The following is a 6,107-nucleotide window of genomic DNA, read 5'->3' as shown; positions in this document are numbered from 1 at the left end:
CAGCATAAAGATACACTGCCTGGCCAAAAAAAAAAAAAAAAGTCACTGTTTGGATTTTAATAGGCAAATACTTAAGAATCAATGAATGGATCATTATTATATTGATTATTATGTTTCTAGAAACGGTTCTTTTAACCCTTAAAGATGGAGTGTGTAGCTTTTCATTTCTTAAACAACCATGTAGGAAGATTAGGAACATTCCAGGATGACAATGTCAAGATTCACCAGAGTTAGAACTGTGAAAGAATGGTTCAGAGAGCATGAAGAATCAATTTCACACATGAATTGGCACATCTGAGTCCAGACCTTAATTTATTTGAAAGTCTTTGGGATGTGCTGGAGGACACTTTACATAGTGCTCATCTCAAGATATTGACCAAAAATGGATGAAAATAACATCACAACATTTATTTATTGCATCATTTTTTGGTCAAGATCTTGTATTGACAATGCAAGAGGTGAGCACTCTGTAAAGTCTCCTCCAGCACATCCCAAAACCTCACACTGAGGTTAAGGTCAGTGCCAATTCATGTGTGATAATGATTCTTCATGTTCTCTCCCAACAATTCTTTCACAATTTGAGCCTGATCAATCTTGACATTGCCATCCTGGAATATGGCCATGATAGATCTTAATACATGGTTGTTTAAGAAATGAAAAGCTACACACTCAATCTTTTAGGGTTAATAGAACCGTTACCAAACATATAACATGCTAGAAACATAATAATCACTTTAATAATGATCCATCCATAGACTCTAAAGTGTTTGCCTATTCAAATCCAAACAGTGACTTTTTTTTTTTTTTTGTCCGGGCAGTGTATGTTTTGCATTCTGGGATCAGCATGGGATACTGGTTTGCTAGTCTCCAGTATAGGAAGTGGGAATGATGGTGAAAGTGCGCGCTTCACCTGAAAATAAGCTTTTTGTTTTTGAATTACTCACTTTCCCATAAGTGATGCAAAAATATCAACCCTTTAGAACTGGATTTTCATTACATCACAGAACATGCTATTATGGGAATAGCACAGGTAAATGGGTATACAAGCAACTGAAGAGATTTTGACCATCTGTATTCCTCTCTCCCAAGACCTGCACAATTTCGTTCAAGAGGTGGAGGATTGTGAATATAGTTGAGCCATGCAAACTGAGGTAGATCAGCGGGCAGAAAAGAATTGTGAACATTGCTCTCAAAGGCCTGTGGAAAGTGGTACAGGACATGATCAAGCTGAAGCACTGGACGCATCCTGAATTATTAAAATAAATAATAAAGATTGACATGAAAAATTCTTTCTTCACCGCATTGAATATGCAATAGGAAATTTATAGAGTCTATGTGGTCAAAACTTCTGATAGATTTGCATGGATAGGATTTTACCTAATGTTGAAACTCTTGATGAATAAGGCATGAAGAAATGGAAAAGATGCATAAATGCCTTTCAAATTTAAAGTAGCATCTTGTGAAGCACAGCCCTTTGAGAATACTGATCTCAGCCGCATTTAGCTAATTGCTTTTATGCAAGAATGTGGCTTTGATCATGTTTAGTTGTCTCAAAATTGTGAACATTACTGTGAACGACATTAGAGACAACCTAGTGTTTAAGATTTGAGGAGAAAAGGCAGTTATGCAGCTTTTTAAGGCAAAGCCTTTGTTGTAAAATTAGACGTGAAAGCCTGTCTTAAATGGTGTCTATACTGTATGTTGCCACATTTCATAAAAGATTTATTAAATTCACACCTTTAGAAGAAAATACTCTATACAGAACCTAAGGGTTCTTTCAGGCACTTCATCCACAAATCATTGTATGGATTAAGTTTTCAGTCATTTTTGTTTTAATTAATTTTTAATTAAACAGCTTGTAAAAACTGTATCAGTATGGAAATAACCTGTTTTATGCAATCGTTTAAGACATTTCTCTTTAAATAGAACCTTTTTGGCATAAAGAGTTCTTTAAAATTGAGCCAAGAACCCTAGGGATCTATATTGAACCCCACTGAACCTTTTTCTAAGTGTACTGGAATAAACCTGAGGGAGTGAAATCATTATGGCATGTCTATTTTTACATTTCTCATACAAGTTGTTGCACTGCTGCTGATGAGATGCAAGATGCTTTGACTGTCTTTAATGCTGAGATTTTACCTTCTGTCCACACGGAAATTAAGTGCTTTTGAAAATGTCTCAGTTTTCCATGTTCAGCTTAGCAGTGTTATTCATAAAGAATGAATCATCTCTTTTTATGATAGTTTAATCCTCATCTGTTTTTAACTATTAAACCGCCCGCGGTCACACTAGACTATGAACGTGCGAAATTTCATCGGCTGCTGCAACAATCATGATATGACGTCACAGTCTACAGCGTCTTTTTTTATATGAACTCATGAATTCAACATATAACATAGTAACACATTCAAAACTGCAAAAATATAATTCTTTGAATTCAGCCAAGAGGTCATGCCTTGACGAATCAATCCTCTACTGAATTCGCAGGTCAGAGTTCAACAAACTTGAACTTTAGAAATGTGAAACTTTTTGCACGAGCTTGCATTTCCGGTCTGAAACATTCGCATGTGTTTGAATTGAAGTCAATAGAGTGTATGCATTGACATCACTTTCCCGCCAGAACGCGCTCCCTCAGCTGGACTGAGTGGCATAAGAACCTGCTGCATGATTGGATTTAATAGTGGAAAATGCGAAAACACGAGTAAAACAAACGGTTACACTAATGGTTGGGCACGAAATTGTTCCTTACAAAATGTCAAAGAAACCTAATCCATGGATATTGACATGCAGCCATGAATGGTGTTTCCTGACATTTATATGTGCCTGATTTCGACACCGGGGAAATGCATAAAGCAAATCTGCCTGTGAATGCTTTATATAAATACAATATAGGTAGGTCTAAATCCGAGTAATCACTTATATCAATGTTATTTATATCGTCATATCGTCCAGCCCTAAAACTTGTCAGTGTCATTTTTTGTGTGATTGGAATTCTCTAAGTTACAGTTCATTTTCTGAGAACTATCAGATTGGACTTCGTTCAGAGGGAGACGACTGATCACGCATCATGTTAGTTTTCTTTATTTTGCAAGAAGCACAACACTTTGTTTTTACTCTGAGTGTACACAAATAAAAGAAGATATTCCACAGATTAAAATAGAGTATAGGTGTGTTCACGCGGCCTCTTAAATTCCTGTAGTTACGAGATTCTAGCTTGTAAAAAGAGTTCACGTCCTCATAGAACTCGTAATTACAGCTTGTAAGCTGGGAGTTTTCTGAAAGCTCCCAGATGTCCCACGTGGCCGCTGTAGATAAATAGGCGTTGATAGTGTTCCCATGGAAACGCATAATTACCAGTCCAAGGACGTGAACAGCTCCAAATATAACGTCACATGTTGTCATCTCAAGATTCCGGTAAATACTAGGTGGCATGAGCGCAGCATATTTTGAGTCTCTTTCATACTGATAAGAAAAAAGCACGGTGGTGTCGCCGGCGCGACCGCCGGCTTGAGGGGGTTAAAAACACCCAATTATGCAGAATTTAAGATGGTAAATATTTCATTGATGAGTTGTGAACACAGTATATAACAATACAATATATAGAGTATGATTTTACCCCCAAATCCAACATTTTGACACAAAATGATAACTGCAAATCCATGTTTCTTTGCCTGGAGTCCAGTTGTTTCTGTGAATTGGAGTGATCCATTTGCTTCTTTTTTTCTGTAGCTTTCGGCAGTCTGTAAAATTTTACCTCTGATTTCTTGTCAAATCTATTTGTACGGTCACTTGCAAAGCTCTTTCCTGTTTTGGATGCATTTTGTGTGTTTTTCACGCATTCACGCTGAAAACCAATGCTGCCATTCAGTGGGCGTAACCGCAGTAACTTCCTTATTCTGTAAAACAGATTAGATCGCTTCCGGTTTAGGTCTTTTGTATGTGCTTCATGAAAAAAAAAGCTGTTTTATTAAAGAAAACTTAAAAGGAGTGAGCAAAGATGAGCAAAATTGATGTCCCCCAAATATGCAGACTGATATTTAAAAGCTTTTTTCATTTTTATTCTTCACACTTAACGTTAACAAGCTTTGTATGTGGTTACATTTTATTGGGGTTTCAAGCTTTCAATTATGCAGTCTTCAGGTATGAAAAAGCATTTGTGCGCCCAACCCCATGAATAAGAGTTAATAGGTGATATGGTTTTTTAAATTGCTTTGGTTAAGCAGCCCTTTTTTGGGCTAATTCTACCCAGTATAAATCAGACTTTTGCCCTTACACTCATGCTGCATTTAAACCAATGTTGTAATTACTGTAATTACTAGATGACAACCTAGAATGTTCTAGAACTGTATGCATCCTCGGATTCAGAATTATGTTTCTATGGCAACAGATTAATGCCAAAATGAATCTGAAATTTGAGTAATCAGTAGACAAAACCACAATATAACAAGTATCAGTCATTATGCAAATGAAATTATTACATTCCAAACCTGTATGACTTTCTTTTGTGCAACATAGTGGGAGATATCTGGATGAATGTTGGTAACTTAAATGTTTCAGTTCCCATTGAGTAAATGATTTTTTTTTTTTTTTTTTTTTTTTTTCATCTTTAGGTGCACTATCCTTTTAATTGTAAAACTTGAGGGTGAGTAAATGATGACAAAATTTAAATTTTTGGGTGAACTATCCCTTTAACAGACATTAAACTGAAATATTAAAATGACATTTTACTGCTGAAGCCATTACCATTTTGACTTGTACAAGTCAGAGCTCTCAGAAAATGTCCTGTAGTTGTAATTTTGAGGACATGAACACTTTTTATAAGTCACAATCTCATAACAATAGCAATTGTAGGTGTCATCACACCTTCAGAGTGAACTTGATAGCACTGAGATTTTAGCACCGTCTCACAAAGGAAGCACATTTCTAAAGGTTACAAATCCATAGCCTCTCCAACAAACCACGATCAGAGTAAGGCAAAAGCAGAAAGTTAAGGAAATAATCACTAATGTTGGTTGTAAGCTGTAGGCCAGTGATATTCTTATGTTTCGTGATATATGAAAACACAACAAACAATATAATGTTTGTATCTTTGAATGATCTTGATGTAGGGTTGTTTTTTTTTTTTTTTTTTTTTTTTTAGCAAATATTGAGGTAATTACAATCAGTAACAACTTACAAGTAATGACTCTGTCATTTAATTGTGATTGATTGGATTTTCAGCCCTAATAATAATCAGCATGCTTCTCCATCAACAAAATCACATCCTCTGTACAGCTAAAAAAGACATTACTTAAAGTGGGTTACATTTCAATAGACTCTTTATCACTTATGCACACCCACGTATTGAATTGATTGTCTGATTGTTGAGGCACATTCTGCTGCCTTGAAACTGTGACAAAAGCCCTGCCACGCTCCCACGGGTTATGCTTCATTAAGAGAGTAGGAATGGGTTAGTATAGGCATGCCTGACAGCCGCTGATAGAGCAACAGATGATGCCAAAAGCTGCGCTACTTTGTCATGGCACACTTTAACAGTCTCTAGTCTGGATCTGGATCAGAAGAACCCGTTGTGGCATTTTGGGGCGTTTTTGATAAGAGTCTGACATTTTACACAGTCATTCAATTGATGACATGCAGAGGCAGTGAATAGCTTGTAGGACTTTGATTGAAGTTTATTAACATCAAGCCATTGATAAATGGTGATTTCACAGGAATCTTCCCTCATTCTCTAAAAATATAAAAACGGCTATATAAATAGATGCACAAAATATGTATTTAGCAAGTGACTCCCATTTAGAGAGCAGATATGGCATGTGTAAAGCTATGAGAAAAATAGATGAATGTGAGGCTTCTAACATGATTGCTAGCCAGTTAAATAGTCCATCACATTGAATGACCAAATGAAAGAAAGAAATGTTGAAACTCTTGAATAGAAGCACTGTAGATAAAACCTGTGACCTGTTTTGAACACACGCCTAAGCCATCCTCCAGCTTTTCTTTGTGCTAATGCACAGAATGAAAGAAAAGAGATGATTTCAGATGCAGCGTAGAGCAGGTTTTATTTAATCATGTATCAAGAGGTGCAAATTAGAGGAACAATATTAAAA

This window comes from Megalobrama amblycephala, linkage group LG1 (genome assembly GCF_018812025.1).
Source record: "Megalobrama amblycephala isolate DHTTF-2021 linkage group LG1, ASM1881202v1, whole genome shotgun sequence".
In the NCBI taxonomy this organism is placed as follows: domain Eukaryota; kingdom Metazoa; phylum Chordata; class Actinopteri; order Cypriniformes; family Xenocyprididae; genus Megalobrama; species Megalobrama amblycephala.
Note: the sequence above shows the minus strand (reverse complement) of the source record.